Below are 25,157 nucleotides of genomic sequence, written 5' to 3'. Positions count from 1 at the left end.
GAAATACATTCCAGATACGCATACTAGAAAGGAGGTCTAATGTGTAAGCCACTGGGTTAATCAAAGGCCCAATAAACCAAGGTGCGAACTTCAGAGAGGGAACACGAAGTCAGAGGTTGTGAGATGACAGCCAGACCTTGTCCCCAACCTGGTAGGAAGGCGCAGGCAGGCGTCTGCGGTCAGCATGGAGTCTGTACTTATCATTAACATGTCGCAAAGCCTCCTGGACTTGTGCCCAAGTGGAACAAAGACCACAGAGATGCTCCTCTAACGCAGGAATTCTCTGTGGAACAAATGAGTCAGGCAACATGGAAGGTTGGAAACCATAGTTCGCCATAAACGGGGACAATCGGGATTGTGAGCAAACTCCTCCCACGGTAAGAGGTCTGACCAGTTGTTATGATGGTCAAAAATATAGCAATGTAGGAATTGCTCCAAGGACTGATTGGCTCGTTCTGTGGCCCCATTAGACTGCAGGTGATACGCAGAAGAGAAAGCAAGCTGAATTCTCAACTGTGCACAAAAGGCTCGCCAGAATCGAGACACAAACTGACTACCCCTGTCTGAGACAATCACCTTGGGTAGCCCATGTAAGGGAAAGATCTCCCAAGCAAAAATGGAAGCCAGTTCCTTAGTAGTGGGCAACTTCCTAAGTGGAATACAATGGGACATTTTTGAGAACCAGTCAACCACCATAAGGATAACTGTTACCCTGGGAGTTGAATAAATCCACAATGAAATCCATAGACAGGTGGGTCCAGGGCCTCTCTCCTTTGGGTATGGGTTGTACAGTACCTGACCGCAAGATTGTTTCCAGGGCGATGGGATCGCTCTGGTTCTCGGCGACAGGGTACTGTGCATGTTGCGCTGGCTCACTCATTGGGAAAGGAAAACTTTTTTTCCTTTCACGATGAGCGACAGGCAGTGCTGACAGGGAGAACGCTGCGCCAAATTTTAAATGAAAAAAACGGCGTGGGTTCCCCCCAGGGGCATACCAGGCCCTTAGGTCTGGTATGGATTGTAAGGGGAACCCCCTACGCCGAAAAAATCAGCATGGGGGTCCCCCCCCAAATCCATACCAGACCCTTATCCGAGCACGCAGCCCGGCCGGTCAGGAAAGGGGGTGGGGACGAGTGAGTGCCCCCCTCCTGAACCATACCAGGCCGCATGCCCTCAACATGGGGGGTTGGTGCTTTGGGGGAGGGGGGCGCCCTGCCCCCATGTTGATGAGGACAAGGGCCCCTTCCCGTTGGTTGTCGGGGTCTGCGGGCGGGGGGCTTATCGGAATCTGGGAGCCCCCTATATATGGAGTACATGGTACCCCTACCCATTCACCTAGGAAAATAAAGTGTTAATAAAATAACCACACCACACAGATTTTAAAAGAAATTTATTAGGCAGCTCCGGGGGGTCTCTTCCGACTTCTTCTCCCGGTGTTCCGCCTCTTCTCCCGGGCCCCTCCGCTATCTTCATCCAGCTCTCTTGCTAGCGGGGGCCCGGTCTGCTGCCGCTGTCCGGTTCTTCTCCTGTATCTCCTGTATCTTCTGCAGGACTCCCCCGCTATCTTCTTCCAGCTCTATTGCTAGCGGGGGACACGGTCTGCTGCGCTGTCTTGTCCCGTCTTGTCCCCGCGTCTCTTCTTCTCTTCTTCTGATGTTGACACGACGCTCTCTCCTGCTGGAATGGTGTGTCCGAGCTGCAGAGCCATTTATATAGGCGTGACCCCGCCCCCTTGTGACGTCACAGTCCCAGCATGCACAGGGACTCTGGGGTCACGCCCCCTTATGACGCCAGAGTCCCTGCGCATGCTGGGACTGTGACATCACAAGGGGGCGGGGTCATCGCCTATATAAATGGCTCCGCAGCTCGGACACACCATTCCAGCAGGAGAGAGCATCGTGTCAACATCAGAAGAAGAAGAGAAGCGGGGACAAGACGGGACAAGACAGTGCAGCAGACCGGCTCCCCTGCTAGCAATAGAGCTGGAAGAAGATAGCGGGGGAGTCTGGCAGAAGATACGGGAGAAGAACCGGACAGCGGCAGCAGACCGGGCCCCCCGCTAGCAAGAGAGCTGGATGAAGATAACAGAGGGGCCCGGGAGAAGAGGCGGAAGACCGGGAGAAGAAGTCGGAAGAGACCCCCCCGGAGCTGCCTAATAAATTTTACACTTTATTTTCCTAGGTGAATGGGTAGGGGTACCATGTACCCCATACTCATTCACATAGGGTGGGGGGCCGGGATCTGGGGGTTCCCAGATTCCGATAAGCCCCCACGCCCGCAGACCCCGACAACCAACGGCCAGGGTTGTCGGGAAGAGGCCCTTGTCCTCATTAACATGGGGCAAGGTGCTTTGGGGTGGGGGGGCCCGCAGGGTGCCCCCCTCCCCCAAGGCACCAACCCCCCCATGTTGAGGGCATGCGGCCTGGTACGGTTCAGGAGGGGGGGGCGCTCGCTCGTCCCCACCCCCTTTCCTGACCAGCCGGGCTGCGTGCTCGGATAAGTGTCTGGTATGAATTTGGGGGGGACCCCCACGCCGAAAAATCCCCTTACAATCCATACCAGACCTAAGGGCCTGGTATGCCACTGGGGGGAAACCCAAGCCGTTTTTTTTTTCATTTAAAATTTGGCGCGGCGTTCCCCCTCAGGATTCATACCAGACAGCTGTCAGCACTGCCTGTCGCTCATCGCGAAAGGAAAAAAAGTTTTCCTTTCCCAATCAGCGAGCCATCTCGGTGCTGGCTCCCGCGACGGGTCTCGTATGTGTCAAATCACGCCGAGAAATGCTGCGCGATTGACACAATATCGCGATCACCTACTGTAGGAGGCCCACTGGAAGGTGTCGTGGAGTCTTACTCTGAGCGCACACGGAACAGGCAGCTATGAAGGCGGCTACATCAGCACGTAGACTAGGTCACCAGAATTGTTGGGAAATGGCCCAAAAGAGTTAATTCTTCCCAGGGTGGCCAGCAGCCTTGGGAGAATGGTAAGTCTGGGACAAAGCAGCCGTCACAAGGTTTCTCAGTAGGAGCATGGACCTGAGCAGCAAGAATTTTGTTACCCAAAGGAGAAGTGAAACTAGTGCGAACTGTAGCCAGAATACGATTAGGAGGAATCACAAGAACCGGAACCGACTGCATCTTGGAAGTGGAGGAAAAATGTCATGACAAAGTGTCAGCCCTTACATTGTTAGTACTGGGTAAGAATGAGACAATGTAATTGAAACTAGACAAGAAGAGAGCCCATCGCACCCTTCTGGGAGAAAGGTGTTTAGCCTCAGACCAGAATGTGAGATTCTTATGGTCAGTAAGAATGAGAACCGGCACAGTGGTACCTTCAAGGAGATGTCTTCATTCTTCCAGGGCAAAAATGATCGCTAACAGCTCTCTGTCACCAATCTCGTAATTGCACTCCGCAGGTGACCATTTTTTCGAAAAGTAGCCACAAGGATGCATAGCGCTCTCAGAGGTAAGACGTTGAGACAGATGGGCGCCAACTACAGTCTCAGAAGCATTAACCTCAAGGATAAAAGGTAACGTAGGATCAGGATGTGCCAACACAGGAGCAGAAACAAAGGCAGCCTTGAGACTCTCAAAGGCCTTAATGGACTCCAGAGACCAACTCTGTGGGTTACCATCCTTTCTGATCATATCAGTCAGGGGCTTAACCAGAGATGAGAAGTTATGAATAAACTTCCAATAATAGTAGGCAAAGTCAAGAAAACGCTGCAGAGGACGTAAACCCACGGGTCGGGGCCACTGTGGGACTGCTGAAAGTTTCTCTGGGTCCATCAAAAAACCAGCAGTGGAAATGACATAACCCAGAAATTTAACCTGTTCACAATGGAATTCGCACTTCTCCAATTTACAATTTACAATAGAGTTCCCTCTTAGTTTTTGAAGCACACGACAGACATCTGTGTGGTGGCTCTCCAGGGACTTGTAAAATATGAGGATATCGTCGAGACAAACCACCACACATAACTGCAACAAATCTCAGAGGACATCGCTAATAAATTTCTGGAAAACTGCCAGGGCGTTACAAAGGCCAAAAGGCATTATGAGGTCATAATGGCCTGTTCTGGTATTAAATGCAGTTTTCCACTCGTCGCCCTTCTTAATCCTCACGTGATTGTATGTCCCTCTCAAGTCAAGCTTCGTGAAAACCGTTGCTCCCTTGAGGCGGTCAAATAACTATGTACCGGAATCGGATAGGCATTCTTAATCGTGAAACGATTGAGACCCCTATAATCAGTACAAGGTCTCAGTTCACCACTCTTCTTCTTCACGAAGAAGAAACCAGCACCAGCAGGAGACGAGGATTTGCGGATGAAACCTCAAGAAAGTGCGTCTGCAACATACTCCTCCATGGCCTTATCTTCCAAGACCGATAAAGGGTAAACCCGGCCATGAGGGAGTATGGAACCAGGTTGAAGGTCAATTGCGCAATCATATGACTGGTGTGGAGGCAAACTACCGGCTTGACCTTTGTCAAAGACAACGCTAAAATCCCGGTACTCCTCCGACAGGGAGGAGAGAGAAGAAGCATGTCTTACTGCATTGTGGCGACCAGGAGGGAACCTTAGCACGGAGCCAATCAAAAGAGGGGTTGTGCCTCTGTAAGCAAGGATAACCAATAACCAGCGGAAACTTAGGTAAGGAAATAACTTGGAAATGGATTATCTCATGGTGAAGAACCCCTACGGCCATGGACAATGGAACCGTCTCATGAGTCACATGGGCAGGCTGTAGAGGAGTCTGGAGTCAATGAGGATGGCAAACGTGATCAACTTCTCCAGCTCAGTGGGTATATCTTGGGCTGCTATCTCATCCTTGATGGTATCCGAGAGACCATGAGAAAAAGCAGCCACGAGGGCCTCATTGTTCCAAGCAACCAGAGTATGGAATTCAATGGCGCAATCAGCAACAGTTCTCGTACTCTGTTTGATGGACATGAGGCACTTGGCAGCAAAAGCGGAGCATGCGGGAACATCAAATACCCTTTTAAAAGAAGCCACAAACTCAGGATAACTCAAGACAACAGGTTTTTGCATCTCCCATAGAGGGTTTGCCTAGGCCAAGGCTCTCTCAGAAAAGCAAAGATATCACGAAATCTACTTTGCTTCTGTCTGTGGGAAACGCCTGGGGCAGCATATCAAAGCATATCTCAACCTGGTTGAGAAACCCTCTGCATTGGACTGGATTGCCCCCAAATCGCTGGGGAAGCGGAGCGGAACCAGACATACCTCTTATAGAGGTAATATTCGAATCGGGTGCCTGCACAGAGACTGGAGTAGCAGCAGGGACGGCCTGCAAAACAGGTTGTACCGGAGAAGCCACAGTGGGAGATTCCAGGTGAGCCGTGTGACTCAGGAGCGTTTGTAACACCATGGCAAACTGATCCATGCGGTGATCCTGCTCATCCAATCTGGAAAAAATATTACCAACAAGTGGATTGACCGCATCTTCTGAATTCATGGCCTTCGCCTACTGTCAGAAACCATGAATCAGACTGAGACAGAAGTACAGTTAAATCACACTTGTTTAACCACTTCCCGCCCGCCCTATAGTGGATTGACGTCCGGGAAGTGGTTGTGTTATCCTGACTGGACGTCATATGACGTCCAGCAGGATAACATGCCGCAGCGCGCCCCCGGGGGCGCGCATCGCGGCGATCGGTGGAGCGGTGTGTCAGTCTGACACACCGCTACACTGATCTTGGTAAAAAGCCTCCGGCGGGGGCTCTTTACCACGTGATCAGCCGTGTCCAATCATGGCTGATCACGCTGTCAATAGGAAGAGCCGTTGATCGGCTCTTCCTCACTCGCGTCTGACAGACGCAAGTAGAGGAGAGCCGATCGGAGGCTCTCCTGGCAGGGGGGGTCTGCGCTGATTGTTTATCAGCGCAGCCCCCCCTCAGATCACCACACTGGACCACCAGGGATCGCCACTAGGACCACCAGGGAAGGGGCAACGTGGATGGCCAGGTATGTACCCCATGGCCATCCACATGTGCCCAATCTGTGCCAATCAGTGCCCACAAATGGGCACTGATTGGCACTATTATATCCATGATCTGCCCAGCAATGCCCAGATCTGCCCAGCAATGCTTTTTTCAGTGCCACCTGTCATTGCCCATCTGTGCCAACTGTCATTGCCCATAGGTGCCACCTGTCAGTGCCCATCTGTGCCCATCAGTGCCCACCTATCAGTGCCCATCAGTGCCACACATCAGTGCCACACATAAGTACCCATCAGTGCCACCCATATATACCAGTCAATGCCACCTACGAGTGCCCATCAGTGCCGCCTATGTGTGCCCATCAGTGCCACCTATGAGTGCCCATCAGTGCCGCATACCAGTGCCACCTATCAGTGCCCATCAGTGCCACCTATCAGTGCCCATCAGTGCCGCCTATCAGTGCCCATCATCAGTGCCCGTTAGTGCCACCTCATCAGTGCCACCTCATTGGTGCCACCTCATCGGTGCCCATCAGTGCCGCCGTATCAGTGCCCATCAGTGCAGCCATATCAGTGCCCATTATTGAAGGAGAAAGCGTACTTATTTACAAAAAAATTTAACAGAAACAAAGAAAAACTTGTTTTTTTTCGAAATTTTCGGTCTTTTTTTATTTGTTGCGCAAAAAATAAAAACCGCAGAGGTGATCAAATACCACCAAAAGAAAGCTCTATTTGTGGGAACAAAATGATAAAAAATTTGTTTGGGTACAGTGTAGCATGATCGCGCAATTGTCATTCAAATTGCAACAGCACTGAAAGGTGAAAATTGGGCTGGGCAGGAAGGTGTCTAAGTGCCCGGTATTGAAGTGGTTAATATTAATAAAAAAGGTAAACAGAGAAAACGTAGTCAAAAACAACATAGCCAGAGTACAGGAACCTGAACAGATAGTCAGACAAGCCAAAACATCAGGGAGCCAGAGAGGAGCGTAGTAGAACAGCAAGCGGGATCTGGAGCCAGAAGGAATGTCAGCCAAACAAGTCTTTAACAGGAACACAGGAGAGCGTCTCTAGAGATGTGACCAAGGCGAAGGCAGAGATCATCTGGACTGGATGGCTTAAGTAGGCAGGACTGACGAGCAGGATATCATCAACAGGTGAGTCACTGTGGAGAGATAGGAGCTGGCAATTAGCTGACAACTAAGCGGCCAGCTTTCAGGAGGAAGGGTTGAGCCCAGTCCTGACAGTAAGACACACTTGTCTTTGTACTCCTCACCTGGTTGCCGCCACATACGCTTGACACCATCTGAACCAAATAAGTTTATATTGGTCTCATCACACCATAGGACATGGTTCCAGTAATCCATGTCCTTAGTCTGCATGTCTTCAGCAAACTGTTTGCAGGCTTTCTTGTGCATCATCTTTGGAGGCTTCCTTCTTGGACTACAGCCATGCAGACCAATTTGATGCAGTGTGCGGCGTATGGTCTGAGCACTGACAGGCTGACCCCTTCCACCTCTGCAGCAATGCTGTCAGCACTCATACGTCTATTTCCCAAAGACAACCTCTGGATATGAAGCTGAGCATGTGCACTCAACTTCTTTGGTCGACCATGGCGAGGCCTGTTCTGAGTGGAACCTGTCCTGTTAAACCGCTGTATGGTCTTGGCCACCGTGCTGCAGCTCAGTTTCAGGGTCTTGGCAATCTTCTGGATCCCCACCATCAGCGAGGGGGGAGGAGCCATAAGGGGCAGATGACCAACACAAGGCCAAGCTAGGGGCAAGGCCACCCGCCACCCCTGATCATGAGGCTTTATAGGCAAGGGGGAGATGACCAGGGCAGACACAGGACCGCCCTTATCTCCCCCTAAGGAGAACGCATGCTTGCCCAAGTAGACCCACCCCAGACACCCACCACGAGCTACAGAGCCGGCACTGTGTTATCTACGATGGGGCAACCACAACACTCTGGGAGCAATGCATACAGTGCCTTGAAAAAGTATTCATACCCCTTGAAATGTTCCACATTTTGTCATGTTACAACCAAAAACATAAATCTATTTTATTGGGCTTTTATGTGATAGACCAACAGAAAGTGGCACATAATTGTGACGTGGAATAAAAATAATAAATGGTTGTCAATTTTATTTTTTAAATATCTGAAACGTGTGGTGTGCATTTGTATTCAGCCCCCTTTACACCAAGCAGGTCAGGGATAAAGTTGTGGAGAAGTTTAAAGCAGGGTTAGGTTATAAAAAAAAATTTCCAAGCTTTGAACATCTCAGGGAACACTGTTCAATCCATCATCCAAAAATGGAAAGAGTATGGCACAACTGCAAACCTACCAAAATATGGCCATTCACCTAAACCAACAGGATGGGCAAGAAGAACATTAATCACAGAAGCAGCCAAGGGGCCAATGGTAACTCTGGAGGAGCTGCGGAGATCCACAGCTCAGGTCGAAGAATCTGTCCACAGGACAACTAATAGTCGTGCCCTCTACAAATCTGGCCCTTATGGAAGAGTGGCAAGAAGAAATCCTTTTTGAAAGAAATCCATAAGAAGTCCCATTTGCAGTTTGCGAGAAGCCATGTGGGGACACAGAAAGCATGTGGAAGAAGGTGCTCTGGTCAGATGAGACCAAAATTGAACTTCTTGGCCTAAAAGCAAAATGCTATGTGTGGCGTAAAACTAACATTGCACATCACCCTGAACACACCATGACCACCGTGAAGCATGGTGGTGGCAGCATCATGTTATGGGGATGTTTTTCTTCAGCAGGTACAGGGAGCCTCCCAGAGTTAATGGGAAGATGGATAAAGCCAAATACAGGGCAATCTTAGAAGAAAACCTGTTAGTCTGCAAAAGACTTGATACTAGGGCAGAGGTTCACCTTCCAGCAGGGCAACGACCCTAAACATACAACCAGAGCTACAATGGAATGGTTTACATCAAAGCATATTCATGTGTTAGAATGGCCCAGTCAAAGTCCAGACCTAAATCCAATTGAGAATCTGTGGCAAGACTTGAAAATTGCTGTTCACAGATGCTCTCCATCCAATCTGACAGAGCATTACCCTGTTTCACCAAAAATAAGACCTAGCGTGATTGTCGGTGATGGCTGCAATATAAGCCTTACCCCCCAAATAAGCCCTAGTTAAAGTCCTTGTAGGTCTCATTTTCAGGGTTGGGCTTATTTTTGGGGAAACAGGGTAGGGCTTATTTGGGGGGGTAGGGCTTATATTGCAGCCATCACCGACAATCACGCTAGGTCTTATTTTCGGGGAAACAGGGTAGCTATTTTTCAAAGAAGAATGGGCAACAATTTCACTCTTTAGATGTGCAAAGCTGGTAGAGACATCCCCAAAAAGACTTGCAGCTGTAATTGCAGTGAAAGGTGGTTCTACAAAGTAAAACAAATTTGAAAAACATTTATAATTTTCCTTCCACAATTATGTACCACTTTATGTTGGTCTATCACATAAAATCCCGTTAAAATACATTTACGTTTTTGGTTGTAACATAAGAAAATGTGGAAAATGTCAAGGGGTACGAATACTTTTTCAAGGCACTATATGACTTTTAGGGATGAAAGTACCTTTATGCTAAATTCATTACTGGGCAGTTACTTCCAATTTACTTTATATGGGCGATCAAACAATGCAATAAACAACAAAAATCTATAGTACAGACCAATACCATTTTCCCAAATACCTTTTTTTTAGCACCGTATAATGCGGTCATTTGACATTTAAACAGAGGCACAGCTTAAAGGTTGTGGGCCCCAATGCAAAAGTTGACCTGGGGCCTCCCACTACCCAAGCACCATCCGGCTGCCTTCAGAACTGTGCATGCTCAGTTGCGAAGCTGACTCGTGGCCAGCCATATGTTTTTGTTTTTTCACAAGCCTTGCCATTCCAAGACATTTATGGACAGGGTAAAAATTGGCAGATTTTTACAAACTGTCTGTAAATTTATGGGTGGTTGGCAACTCTGTACCCCCCTTCCTGGTAATGACACCTTTCCCCTCCCCAGTTGTAACAAATAAAATTCCTCCCCCACAAAGGTAACAGAGGTTTGTTCCCCTCCTGGTAAGACACATGCCATCCCCCTCCAAGTAGTCCAATAAAGATGTCCCCCACCTCCAGGTAATGATAGGTGTCCTCCTCCTGGTAATTACACATGACACATCTCCCCCTCCCACCTCGTAATGACATGCAGCATGTAAGATGACAGCAGGGAGCCACTGCCCCCTGGAGATAAACCCAGGGTCGTAATTGCAACCCCTGATCCTACGCCCATGCATTTAAAGGTTGTTCACTTTGTATACAGTACAGAGATCTCCCTTATGGTTAGATAGACCACGAGAGAGCGCCACCATCTAACGTTAGCTGATGTCACTGTCAGCCGAGGGATCCCGATTGGAGCCAAACTGAACCACCCAGAAGCCGTGGAGGAGCTTGCGGTCCACACTAACAGCTGTATAGCATCCTTGCCTCCCACCAGCAGCTTTCTTGCTTAAAGTGGTTGTAAACTTCAGTCATGAAATCTGAGCAAAGCACATATATCTGTAGCGTTTACTTGTCTCTCTCCAAAGCTCTAAGTGCTGTTTCTCTCTGGTGCTTTGTTCCTCTGTTGTCAGCATGAGTCACTTCTGAGAAGTTTTCCCGACACATGTGATAACATTTGTGTTGGGAAGGGAGCTCAGCATGTGACATATCTATTCACAACACAGTTCTGCTGTGTGAAGGGGGGGTGTTCCTTTCCTCCAATCAGCTCTCAACTGCAGCCTCTCCGTCCCCTCCTCTCTGCTCCTCACAGATGTAGAAGTAATTTCACGATTCTGCCCTTTTGAAGGTGTGTAGGAAAGAGGGCTGCAAATAAACAAGTAAAATCTATTTAGGAGGATTTGTTTAATCTCTGTGTATCATCTGAGGCTGTTCATGTCACTGAGTATATGTGAGGGTTTACAACCACTTTAACTCTGCAATTGCCAGCTGCTTGCCTGACGAACTTTGCAGTCCCTTATGGTTCCAAGAGACCCTTCTCTGAACATGGTGGTAAGCCAAATTCTTCTCACCAAACATGAGCGCATATTGTTTTTATCTCTTTGTTTCTTATTAAACATCTACACTTAGATTGTGGTGCCCTCTTGTGTTTTATCTATTTTCTGTACATTAGGTTACTTATTTTATTTTTTATAAATACACCTTTTTAAGTTCGAGATTTTTGTTTTTTCTGTGTTCAAAAATTTTAATGACCTTTTACAAATTTAGAAAGCCAGAGAATATAACACAGAGACAGCCAGCCTTATGCAATGGTTATTACAATACTGAAGACACAACAGGGACCAAAGAATACATTTGCATGGTAAGCTATCAGAGGTTTCATTTCAGAAGATACAATAATTGCCAGGAAGGCTGATAACCTTGTAACCATAAATCCAAAGAAAGAAATTGAGAGAGGATGATAGAAAAAGGCAGTAGAAGAAGGCCAAAAGAAAAGGGAAAGAAAAGAGAAGCATGAAGAAGAAGACAGGAGACCTAAAGTTCACAGGTAGTACAGTATATGTGTCTGGCAAGTACAGTTGGGAAGAAGGTAGAGGTACCTTCATATAGGTTGCCCACGGTTCCCAGGTTTGGTCGAACAAAGCTTGTTTATCATTGATCACACTAGCGACCTGTTCATGGACCATATTTCAGGAAACCTTGTGTTTCAAACAGCAGATGGAGACAGAGGATGACTTCCAGGACGCCACAATAGTGATATTGGCTGACAAAAGTACAAAGTAAACCAAGTGCGACAGGGTGTGATAATCCTGGTGGAGAATCATTGAGTACAGCAATATGGACCTGTTGAGCAATTGGGACATCTGTCAATTTGTGAATCATACAGAAGACCTTATTCCAATAACTGTGGATCCTGGGGCATTCTCACCAAATGTGAAGCATAGTGCCATGCAGGAAACATACCTGAAACACTGCCGATACTGTTGGGTGCATTCTGGGCAGACAGGTAGGGACCAAATACTACCTTGTCAGGGCTTTAATACCGGCCTCTATCAAAGAGACATTTAATATCCCTTTGTAGGAGACCTGAAGTATGGCACACCAGTCCTCTGGCTCAAGTTCATATGCAAGGTTCCTCTCCCAGGCCAACATGTAAGGGTGTTTCTGTGTTTAACCACTTGACCCCGAGGCCAATTCTGACATTTCTCACATTTAAAAATCACCATTTTTTTTGCTAGAAAATTACTCAGAACCCCCAAACATTATATATTTTTGTAAGCAGAAGTCCTGGAGAACAAAATTGTTGTTGTTACAGCGAGTAAATAGATATCAAACATGTCTTGTTGTAAAATTGCGCACACTCATGGAATGGTGACAAACTATGGTAATGGGCAATGCTTTATAAGCCTTTACTGACTATGAGTTTAAAGTTACACAGGAGGTCTGGTTCTAGAATTATTGCCCTCCCTCTGACATTTGTGGTGATACCTCACAGGTGTGCTTTGTTCACCATTTACATATCCATGCAGGACTGACATGTGTGCAGGGAAGGTGCTGCTGCCAGTAACATAGGTTCCTTTGCTACCCTGGTGGGCCGGGAGAGCATGTGAAAGGCGGTGACGGGAGGGGGGGACCATCTTCCGCTGCTTGTAAAAGTGATCGAGCAGCTGTATAGCCACTTGGATCACTTTCTTTTTATGATCTTTTTATTGAGGTTTACATGTACCAAAACAGTACCGTTTAATACAGTATAATAAGCAAAGTACAACCATAAAACAAAAAAATAATACAAATAAATAAAAAATTAACAAACAAATCATTCATGTGTTACCCACACAGGGGTATATATTGGAGGGTACAACCATGATGTGCACACTAACGTGAGCGACACAATGATGAGTGTGGTGTGACTTCTTAGTTGCAACATACCATTGTCAATATATGACAGTGGAAGAAAAGGAAAACTGAGTTCATATCACTATAGACAACCCTGTCAATAGTAATCATCAAAAGAACACTGAAGTAGCAACTGAGCAACCAATTGGGAGGAAGCAGTAGTGGGGTCTAGTTGGAGGCCAAGGTGCTGAGAGGGCTCCCCTTGCGGCTGAGTGCAGGGCAACCCTGAAGATGGAACAGGGAATGCAGTGCCCAAAGAAGCAGGGTTTGATCACCGTGGAGCAGCTGAAGCAAGCTGGATGTACTGTGGCAGGCGTGCTAGAAAGGAGCCAGACGTAGCGGGTAGCTGGGAAATCCGGTGGGAGAATCAGAAGCCAGGCCAGGGCTCATACACAGTAAGATCAGTCCTTAAGCAGATTCAGGATTCAGGTAGGGTCACTGGAACAAGCCGAGGTCATTCACGGTAAGACAGGCAGAAGCAGAGATGGTGAGCGAAGCCGGGATCAAGCAGTGGAGCAGGCAGAAGTAGGTCAGACTATAAGCCAGGGGTCAAGCCAGGAGATCAGGCTAAGTGGGTAGAGGAAGCCGGGTCGTTCAACAGGAAGTCCAAGATCAGAATGCAGAAGCACAGGGAACACAGGGGGGCTAATGATAATCCAGCAACTCAGGGATCTCAGCAGTGGGTTTATATAGGCAGTGGGCGTCAGCATTATCACAACCTGCGCCTGCGTGTTCCCGTTAGTGCCATCACGCATCTGCGTATGCCCGTTAGCAAAGTCATGCATCTGCCTCCGCCCGTTAGCGCCTTCATGCATTTGCATACGCCAATGCACCTGGAGGTTTGTCTGGTGAAGCCATGATCAGTATTGGTGACATTGCCAGTCCTATGGCCATTTCCCTGACACTTTGTCATACTTGGCACGACAAACACAGTTAGCCTAAGTGTCTTTATAAAGTGGGAGATTATTATTAACTGTTTCCAAAAAGGGATGGAAGGGAAGACCTTCTCATTCCAATGTAAGGCAATGGCCTTTCTGACATAAAAAAGGAGGAGATTGACCAAGGTTTTCCCTGCCCTGGTAGGGATGAGATTGTCAATTAGACCCAATAGGCAAACTTCAATAGCCAAGAGAACCAGGGTCAGTATGTATTAATAGTGTTCATCACCTCTGTCCAGAACCCAGCAAAAATGGGACAGGTCCGGAAGATGTGGTTGACATCACCCATCACATCTTCAGCACTCCGTGGAGTCTGGAGGGAGTAAAATAGGCTCTGAGCACTATTTTAAATTGAATCATTCTGTCACGCAAGGAAACCAGTGTATCCCAGGCATCATCATAGGAGAGCTGCAAATAACAGAAGTGGTGTTTGGGGGTATATTACCAACAATGGAGAGGTGTGGTAATACTTGGATCACTTTTACTTAAAACAGAATCACTGCCTGCAAAGATTTATACCAGGAACATGGTTGTAGCTGCAACCATGATCCTGGTATAACCACCTCAATAGGAGGCTGTAGATATATGTACGGCAATATTGAGGGGGTTAATAAACAGTTTCACATATATTGTGTGATATATAAATTTGTAATTACCATATTTTTTTCCTAAAATTGTATATTTTCTCAGCTTAAACATATGTTTTCTATTTAGTATTGTGAATAGTATTGTGTATAAGATATACATTTATGAGATTTGCAAATCATTGCATTCTGTTTTTATATATATTTTTATATACAATTTACACAGTGTCCCCACCCTTTTTGGAATTGGGGTTGTAATAAGATACTGAAAGTTTTATCACTAGTGAGGTTGTGAAATGTTCTGATAAAGTTGGTTTAGTTCATTGTACTTTCCCATGTCTAGAAAAACAAGAAATTGGAAATAAACCAAAGATTAAAGGTTAATCTGATATTCTGTCTGATTTTTGATCTTCTTTTTAATCGAGCATGGCACCAATATACTGTATACCACTACAAATACCTGGGAAATCATTGCTCAAAATGCAATTACAAATTTATATAATAGGTTTCATTCACACATTGACTTGTCACTGCATGCAAAAACATGAGAGGCTTAACCAAGCCAGAAAGAGCTCTATTCCTTCAGGATAAGGGAATCACCATAAACTTGGAAACTGAATATTATGACATTTTGTTTACTGAGATGCAACTTTATCTGGAAGTGGCATTTTAAGTTCTTACAGCTATATGTTATAACTGTATGTCTGCAAAGTTTGATTTGAGATTCAAACTAAGCCAAGCTTCTTCTTTCTCATATGTGTGGGATGACCAAATCTGCCATAGTTCAATTTGCCCAGGGTTCTGTAAGTCCTGTGTGAAATTCGACGGACTCTAATTTAGTAGCAAATCTCACTTTAGGTTGATGGGGAAGGAGATTTGTAGGGTATTAGGCAAATTATTGTCAAAGGCATCGAGAACTGGATAAGGAGGATATAATAATGCACTGTTATAGTATAGTACAATCCTCACGGACAGCCTCAGCACATATTTAGCTGCGGAATTACTTCCCATTCATTCATTTGCAGTATGTGTTTTTTAATACATCATTTTTTTAAAGTGTTCTTGCACACCCCCTGGTGCATACACAAGCACTGTACTGTGAATTCACTGTCCATTGGACATTTCCGTTAACAAACAGAAGTTACTGGCATATGAAATTGGCTCTGTACCATGTGATCACTGTAGCCAATTGCAGCATCACAAAAGTAGTAAACATAAAGAAAAAACAGCCAGCGCTAAAATAAAATTGATGTTGAATCTGCTAGTAATACAAGAGCAATACAATAATTAAAAAACCCTCTACCCCCCCTCCCCCTATTCACCTTCCACCCCTCTTTTTCTCCCCCCCTTTTTTTTTTCTTTCCCCCTTTTTGTTATTTTATATTTTATTTTATTGTGTTTTATATAAGCCGCTGGGCAGTTCCAAGTTTAAAAGTGGCTGCCATGCAGCAGCCATCTTTATGGCACAACCAGGGGCATTTTATGAAAGCAGTGGGCCTGTGTGTGAGATCATAAAATGGGTCCCAATAGCAGCCCCAATAGCAGGAAAAGAAGTGGCAAACAATGGGCGGGGCTCTTGGGGGCTGTAGGTAGTACCTGCTGGTTACATAGTACAGTAAAGATGCTCAATTAATTGCCTCTGCTCCCACTCAGCTCCTTACTGACAGGGTTGCCAACAACTGATAAAACATGGAAAATCTACTGACATTTTTTGCTGAGAACCTGAAATATGCCAGAAACCCCTATTAGAGAAGAAGAGGGGGTGGAGGGATAGAGACGGAAGGGGGAGGAGGGAGAGAAAGAAGGAAACGAGATAAGAATAGGAGAGAGATGGGAAAGTAGGAGAGAGATGGAGAAACTGGAGAGAGGGAGGGGGAAAAGAGGTGGGGGGAGGAAGGAGAGAGAGATGGGGTGAGAGAGAGAAAGGAGGATTGAGAAAGAGGGGGTCAGCGGGAGGGGGGAAGAGAGGAGGTAATAGAGATAGGGAGGAGTGTGAGAAAGGAGGAGGGGGTGAAAGGGGGAGAGAGGGGGAGGGGATGAGAGAGAGGGGGGAGAGAGAGAGGAGGAGAGAGGGAGGGGTGAGAGAGAGGGGGAGAAAGATAAAGGGAGGGGATGAGAGAGAGGGATGGATGAGACAGAGGGAGGGAGGGGTGAGAGAGAAAGAGAGGAGGGGTGAGATGTGGGTGGGAGAGGGGAGGTGAGAGAGAGGGAAGGGTGAGAGGCGGGGGGGTTGAGAGAGGGAGGAGGGGTAAGAGACAGAGGGGAGTGAGAGAGAAAGTGGGAGAAGGGTGCAAGAGGAAGAGAGGGGGTGAGAGGGAGGGGGGGCGAGAGAAAGGGAGGGGGTGAGGGAGAGAGGGGAGAGGGAGGGGGTGAGAGAGAGAGGAGGGTGAGAGAGGGAGGAGGAGTGAGAGGGAGGAGGGGTGGGAGAGAGAGAAGGAGGAGGTAAGAGGGGGGGTGGAGGGGTGAGAGAGGGAGGGTGGGTGGGGTGAGGGAGAGGGGTGGTGGGAGGGATGAGAGAAGGTAGGATGGGAGGGGTGAGAGGGGGGGGATGAGAGGGGTGAGGAAGAGGGGGAATGGGAGTGATGAGAGAAAGCAGGATGGGAGGGCTGAGAGCGAGGGGGGATGGGAAGGATGAGAGAGAGGGGGGATGGGAGAGGTGAGAGAGAGGGGGGAATGGGAGGGATGAGAGATGGGAGGGGTGAGAGAGGGGGGATAGGAGGGGTGAGAGAGAGGGGGGATGGAGGGTGGGGGGATGTTTTACAACTTTCAGATGCCTGTATTGTACCAATTAGCAGGGTTTTCTTATCGCTATATCAGCCTGCTGAAAGAGTGATGCCGCGTACACACGAGCGGACATTACGGCGGACTTTGCCCGGCGGACTTTTCGATGTACTTTCCGACGGACTTTCTGAATGAACGGACTTGCCTACACACAATCCACCAAAGTCCGTCGAATTCGTACGTGATGACGTACGACCGGACTAAAACAAGGAAGTTCATAGCCAGTAGCCAATAGCTGCCCTAGCATGGCTTTTTGTCCGTCGAACTAGCATACAGACGGCGGACTTTTCGACCGGACTCGATTTCAACGGATAAATTTTAAACAAGTTTCAAATCTAAGTCCGTCCAACTTTTGAGAAAACAAAGTCCGCTGGAGCCCACACACATCGAATTGTCCGACGAAATCCAGTCCGCCGGGCAAAGTCCGCCGTAATGTCCGCTCGTGTGTACGCGGCATTAGTCTCCAGGCATGTCACCCAGTCAGCGACTCTCACATTTGCACCGGCTCCATCACCAGCTGGATGTATCAGGAAAGATCACAGCCTGGGACCGCAACCTGCTCCACCTCTAGTGCACAGGTGAGCTACTTCTGGCAGTAGGTTGGGTGCTGTTGCCGCCTCCTCTTTTTCCTTTGTTTCTCTCGCTGTCACTGGCAGTTCTCCCCGGCCCGCTCGTCCTGCCTCCTCATCTGCTCATATTCTGGACGCCTTTTACCCTCCTGCCAGGCCCCACTCTGAGCCATTTTCCTGTCTGAATAGTGTGTCCAGGTTTCAGACGGACACATTATTCAGAGAAGACTTAATATACTGTTCCTATATGACATGTGCATCCTCTCATGGGGACCCCTAGTAATCGGACAGTGCCCGAGTGCCCAAATAGTTAGTTTACCCTTGCTCCCCTCCTTTTTATAATGAAGTGGCAGGCTTACCCAGGCCTGTGAATTTCATACCCACAGAATTTTCCCATGATAGTGGCAAATCTTAACCTTATCCCTAGTGTGTACAATTTTGCTTTAAACCCCAGATTCTTAGCAGCTTGCTGATTTATTTGAGAATATCATTCTAATACATTCATCAAAACAGTACAGAGATTTAGAGATCTCTCAAGTCAAGTCAATGCCCAGCCCACATTCTGCTTCTTTTCCCTTTTCAGGGTTCATTGTCAGCTTGCGGGCCACTCTGCCTCTTTTCCTTCAAGCTCCCCAACCAGTTTACAAAGCTCTCCCAATGTGTGCACACATAAGGTATTGTCTGTTGGGCAGTTATTAATACCAATGTGTTATGAAATACTCAAAGGCCAAAATCCATTAATCTTAATTTTACAGCTATGATCCAAAACCAGGAAACATAAATGTTTCTATGTAATATTTCCTAGTTTGTGATGGTCTCACTGCTTTCTCAAGCATTTTACTATTAGAAGATTAGGCCTTAAATGTGATAGCTGAGTTTGCTTGTTTTTTTTGTTTTTGTTTTTTCACTCGGTGATCCAGCCAGTAACACACTTCCTGTCTTAGGGTGTCTCCAATCTGTTTTGGAGGAGCAACTGATGCAGCTTTGCTTTTGAGGAGACTGTAGTGTTAGACACACTAACGGATTTAGATTGATTTGTTGACCTAACATATGGCAGTTATAACAGATTAATAAGTTCTAATTGGCAACATTTCTGCGATATTTTAAGGTCTTGTTCATATCACTGCGCACCCTTGTGCAAGGGCCATGTATACTCATTATCGACCTTTGCTTTTTCCTCAACTACACTTCTGCCTGATCCCAACCTGCATCTACTTGTTATCGACCTTTGGCTTTTTACTGACTACCAGTGGCAGCCTGTGCATTGTGGGCGTACGGGCACCACCCCCCCATCCCTGCTGCAGCCTCCCTATCCATGCGCCCCACCCCTTTAAGGACACCGGACGCAAGGACTCCTGTGGCGGGGGCAGGAGGGGGTGTATTTTTTGAAACACCTGATTAGAGCCAGAGGCTCTAATAGGCTTCAAACAAGGGTGGGCTCGGGGCGCAGAGAGTGCGCCCTGATCTCACCCAATTGTGTGACCATAGGGAATGAATATTCGCTATTTTCACACTGCATTGCCTCCCCGCCAAACCAGAGGCAGGATAGTGAGACTTGTTTCCTGATTGACCAAAGCACCAGGCATCGCTACTGGATGCCCAGCGATTTGGCGGAAGTGGGACAGAGGAAGCGCCTGGAGCCGTGAGCCTTTATTTATTGGTCGTGTGTCTGGGGAAGGTGCCTGCCTGTACTGCCGTTCGCTGCCAGCTTCATCCGTTTCTGTGGCTTTGACCAGCTGTCCCGGGCTAACCCCTGTGCTGTGCTGAAGATGGAGAAAGTCAAAGCTGGATTACCCCCGGCTCCACCACTACTACTGCTATAGTTCTGCAGTGAATGAGGCAGGAGGATGCACAGGGATGGTGCGGGGCCCCCGCAGGACCTGAGGACAGTGTGGGGGGAGAGAGAGATGGGGCAACTTGGATTGTCTGTGCCGGGGGGCACTGCTCGACTGACTGACTGCCAGGGACTTGTTACTATCTGAGACGAGCAGGAGGCTGTCATCCTGCCTGCTGAGTCGGGACATGTGCAGGGCTTATCGGATCCTGGTGACACTGACCACTGCTTTTCATAGGACCGGCGATCAGCATTGCAGGGAGGGGGATTTGCTGCTATAGTCTGTGCATGACAGAGTTCAGGGGTCCTCCATGTCATGTTTTGAATGAGGTCCCCCCCATGTCATGTATTGATTGGTGTCCCCCCCATGTAATGTATTGATTGGTGGCCCCCCATGCATGTATTGATTGGTGTCCCCCCCATGTAATGTATTGATTGGTGCCCCCATGCCATGAATTGATTGGTGTCCCCCCCATGTTATGTATTGACTGGTGTCCCTCCCCATGTCATGTATTGACTGGTGCCTCCATGCCATGTATTGATTGGGAGCGTGGTGTCCCCATGTCATGTATTGATTGGTGTCCCCATGCCATGTATTGGTTGGTTGCCCCATGTATATGATTGGCACAAGTGGCTGCATATGATGAGCACAAGTGGCTGCATTTGATTGGCACAAGTGGCTGCATATACTGGGCACAAGTAGCAGCATTTGACAGACACAAATGGCTGCATATGACGGGCACAAGTGGCTGCATATGACGGGCACAACTGGCTGCATATGATGGGCACAAGTGGCTGCATTTGATGGGCACAAGTGGTTGAATATGATGGGCACAGTGGCTGCGTTTGATGGGCACAATGGCTGCATTTGATGGGCACAGTGGCTGCATTTGATGGGCACAATGGCTGCATTTAATGGGGACAGTGAGGCTGCAATTGATGGGGGGGGGGTTCAGTATTTTTCAGTTTGTTTGCACCCCCCCCCCCAAAAAATTTTGAGCACCAGCCGCCACTGCTGACTACACTTCTGTTTGATCCCTACCTGCTTATCTGCTACTGGACCCCAGCTTGCTCACCTCCTGGCGGGGCAATCCTGAGGACCGCAACCTGGTACTAACACGCAGCAAAATCCATCCCCACCTTTAGGAGCTCTGGTGAACACCGGTTAGTACTTAGAATCCGCACCTCAGGTGAGCCACATCATTCTCTAGGGTAACTGCATGTGTATCTATCCTGCTTGTTGGTGGTAGTTCTGCTACTGCTATAGCAATTGTTCTTCGAGCCTGACCCCTGATCCACCTAAAACGTTAAAGTGTGTTGGGATCATTGCAAAAAGTTAGGTTAAGATTAAGAATTAGGATATTGGGCATTACTTTTTACAAAACCCTACACATCAAAAACTACATGGGAACAGGTAGTTGGTGGCAAAAATCAGCATACAGAGCAATGGCAGCCTCTATGTTTCTCTGAGCGTCAGTTCCCTTAATGCATAGCAAAGGGAGGAATTAAAGGTTTAACAAAGAGAGATATGCCTAGCTAATTACATATCTGTTATGTAGTTCATTAGTCAATCTAATACAAACTACAATCTGTTACAAACTTTGTTGGCATAGAAGAGGTTGCCTTTCTATAGGGCACCCTACTTTCCAAGAATAAAACTATGACCAAATATAATTTGGAAGACCATTGATTTGATTGCCATTAAAACTTCATTTTGCAATGTAATACCAATGTGTTTCTGTGTTTACTTATTTTAAGTTGCCGCAGTCTAGACAACTGTCACAAGGGGCCTCTGGTTCCACCTTAATTTGATTAGGAAACTGATCATGGCCAAAAAACCGCGGCAGTGATTTCCTTTTAACTAATTTTATTACATAAAGATTATTTTTATTGTTTTAAACACTAGATAAATTCAAAAGGTACAAAGTTGTATTTTTCGTCCAGCGGCTGGGTATATTGTGAGCTTGAAAGCAGTGCCACTTAATTACATGCTTTCATTCTAAATGTGTGGTTTAGCATATAAACAACCTTTACCATGCTGCAGGCTTTTATTGCAGTGCGACATATAGGAGGCCTCAAATGCAACTCGTAGCATATCCAGAGAGTGGCATAATACCTTAATTTTCCTAAATTTGTGTTACATTAATGTGAAGTTAAATGCATGTTTTATTGTGTGTAGCACTTACACCCAGAGGAGTTGCCTAGTATGACAGGTAATCTGCTCTTTGCCTCGACTCTAAGTACTGCTTCAGTCCTGCTGATACACCTGGTTTGGTAATAGGATGCTGCAAACATCTAGGTCAGCTCAGAAATTAGAATACTAACAACATGTATTTTTATCATATAGGAAACAAACACCATGCTATAGATCAGGGATCTCCAAACTATAAGGCTGTCAGGAACCATGAATCAGATTGAGAAAGAAGTGCAGTAAAAATCACACTTTTTAATAAAATAGTAAAATGGTACAAACAGTGCAAACTTAGTCCAAACATAGCCAGGGTTCGGTAACCAGAGCAGGTAGTCAGAACAAACCAGTAAAACAGGAATCCAGAGATCAGCGTAGCCAGAGGCAGCAAACAGGATTAGGAACCAGAAGGGAAGTCAGCCAGGCAAAAGTCTTTAACAGGAAAGACACAGCAGAGAGTACCCGGATATGTTGACCAAGGCGAGGGCACAGGAGATCTGATCCAAGCAGCTTAAATAGCCAGCAGGCTGATTGACAAGCAGGATATGATCATCGGGTGAGTCACTGTGGAATGATGAGTATAGGCAATTAACCAACAGCTGAGCAGCCTGAGCTCTGGGAAGGGAGGGCTGAGCCCAGCCCTGACAGAGGCATTGTAAAACTCTGACATTCACAGACATGATTAGGCATGATGGGAATCATAGTACCTGAACAACTGGAACAACCTGAACAACTGGAGGGCCATAGTTTGGAGACCCCTGCTATAGATTGTCAATAAAGTAGGTATATTGTCAGAAGGGCAAATAAATGACAATATGCCAAACATTAATGAACAGGTAAAGAATCTATTGGAATGCAGTAAAATAAATATTGTGAATACAAATTTATTTTATGTCAGTTGACCTAGATCACAGTAATACTAAATTAACCTGGTACATGCAGCATTAAAAAAGAACAGCATAAACAGTGAGGTCATAAACGTACTGCAAATTTCCACAGTAACTCTTCACAAAGAATCAAAAGTGTCCCAGAGTTAGTGTGAGTATATGGATATTCTCCTTAAGGGTACCCCTGAGAGGTGGGGGTAAAGTATCTGGTGCCTGACTTGTACACTTCAGCCGTGTAATGGCTGTGTAATCTGTATAGTGGTACACTTATCACCATCTCTTTAATACTGCAATTAATTAATTTATTCTGGACTACTAGGCCCACTCGCCGTGGTAATGTAAGCACAGCTTTACCCGCTCACTAGTCCTTATACACCGCAAACCTCGTCCTGGATGCTTGATGGTCTGTTGTCCACAGGAACCCAGCCCTAGCAACTCAGTCCTCACAATCAAGGTCTAGCTCCAGCTCTAGCCCTCAGTGGCTCTTTCTGATGTAGACACATACACTCAGGTGTGTACCGCTCCAGTCCCCAGTATTAAGAGACTTTCACTGCCTCAGTCCTTAGTCTCTGCACACACAGCATATGTCTACTCTCCAGTTCCTCGTACTGTAAGACCCAGACCTCCGGCTCCAAGCTCGGTAAAAAAATGCTCTTTCCTCCTCTTGCTGCAGGGTATCCAGGGTAGTGAACTCCACAGCCCCATCCTCTTTGCAGTACAGCGCTCCTCCACAGACTTGATAGATGGAGCAATTTTTTATTCAATACATTTCATTAAAACTTTTATTTTACATTTTTTCTTAATGGGGGTCTAGATCTGGTCAGTGGAAAACTGATGCAGCACCCCATGCAGATCTGCAGCAACAGATCCCTTCTAAAGCCTCATGCACACTGGATGTTTTTACAGCTGCTGTTTTTGGCTTCAGGCATTTTTTTTCTGCAGCCAGTAAACTCCCCAGCATGTTATCCTATGTGTCCATGCACACATAGGTATTTATTAGCGCTTTATAGCAGGGGTGTTTTCTGGCTGGAAAAAAGACCCCGAACATAAGCTTTTGTGGGGGTATAGTTTTGCTAAAAAATGCAAACGCCAAAGCTACTGGCGTATTTATAATCTCCAGTGTGCATGAGGCCTATTAGTAATATTTTGCAATTGGCCAGCAATAGATCACTGATCAGCTGCTGCAGGGAAAGGCTGGACAGAGCTTCTTCAGCTGTGCCTGAGCCTTTTTTTATTAAAGTGGTTGTAAATCCTAAAAAAAAGTCCCCCCCCAAAAAAAACCTGCAAGACAAAGGCATAATGAGCTAGTATGCATAGCATACTAGCTCATTATGAATTACTTACCTGAGATCGAAGCCCCCGCAGTGGTCCTCGTTCACCGCTCCGGCGGCCGACATCGCTCCCTGGGGTTACTTCCGGATATCGCGGCTCCGGCGCTGTGGTTGGCCGGAGCCGCAATGACGTCACTCCCGCGCACACGCCGGTATCAGCGCAGTCTAATTGAAGCAACGTCAGTTTGCTTAAGTGTGCATGTGCTAATGACGTCGGCACATGCAAATACAGGGATATCTCCTAAACCGTGCAGGCTTAGGAGATATCCAGTGTAGCTACAGGTAAGCCTAATTATAGGCTTGTTTGTAGTAAAAAGTGGTTGTAAAGGGTTTACAACCACTTTAACAGGAAATGCAGTGATGTCACTTCACTCTCAATGCAAATACAATGCAGAAGCATTATTTTGCATTGTGCATAGTTGCCAACTGTCCTGGATTTGCCAGGACAGTCCCACCTTTTAGTCCTGTCCTGTAACTGCTCTTTCCTGGTCTTTTTCCCTAGATCCCAGCCATGGGGACAGGTGCACTAAGTGTCCCTGTCATTACAGGTATATAAAGTACATCCTGAGGCACCGATTGGGTCAGCATGTTGGCCCAGTTGGGGGCTGCGATAGCTCTCCCCTGTGCTTTGAATTAGATTGCAAATCTTCCAAGGCAGCTGGAGGTGGTAGGTGGGACCGGGGGTTTGGCTGCACCACTCTTCCCACTGCTTCATTCTGGCTGATCCTGCAACTTAACCCCTTGACGCTGGCTCCCGCCGGCCCTTTAAGGGGCTTGGCATTCCAGGAGGTGGGGCTTGTGACCATGTGACCGCCAAAATTGACTGTCACGGCGGCCACATGATCGGAAAAAACTCCAGATTTTAAGAAGCGATCAGAAGCTTTTTGTAAGCCACCGGTCACTGTGCCGGGAGTGTGTAGGGTGCACACTCTCGGCACAGCTCTATCGGCGCTAATGCTTGGAAATATGTGGCCCCTCGCCACCAAGGCCCGGCCTCCGAGAGGTCGCATATTTGCGTGCAGTCAGCGCCTAGGGGTTAAAGCAAAACTTCACTGCATCTGAGCATCACAAACTAAAAACGCTGTTTAATTCATTTTTAATATTCAAAGCAAACTCACCCATCCAGCCATGTCTCCATTCTTTAGTTTGATTAGAAATCACATTAAACCCCCCCCTTAGCATTTGTG

The 25,157-nt window shown here is 47.1% G+C and overlaps 1 protein-coding gene across 14 annotated transcripts in view; it reads left to right on the top strand.

Annotated features, from left to right (window-relative positions):
* Nucleotides 1-25,157, top strand: part of RASSF4 (Ras association domain family member 4) — a 683,776-nt gene that overhangs the window by 210,107 nt on the left and 448,512 nt on the right. The window contains exon 1 of one of the 14 annotated variants that reach the window (XM_073596948.1): nucleotides 22,158-22,308. The exons of the other annotated variants lie outside the window; for them this stretch is intronic. The gene's annotated coding sequence lies outside the window, so the exon portion shown is untranslated. Of the gene's footprint in view, nucleotides 1-22,157; nucleotides 22,309-25,157 lie in introns of those variants that run through there. 14 annotated transcript variants of the gene reach the window in all.

Source organism: Aquarana catesbeiana, linkage group LG08 (assembly GCF_042186555.1).
Source record: "Aquarana catesbeiana isolate 2022-GZ linkage group LG08, ASM4218655v1, whole genome shotgun sequence".
Taxonomy (NCBI): domain Eukaryota; kingdom Metazoa; phylum Chordata; class Amphibia; order Anura; family Ranidae; genus Aquarana; species Aquarana catesbeiana.
This window is presented reverse-complemented; position numbering and strand designations above follow the sequence as displayed.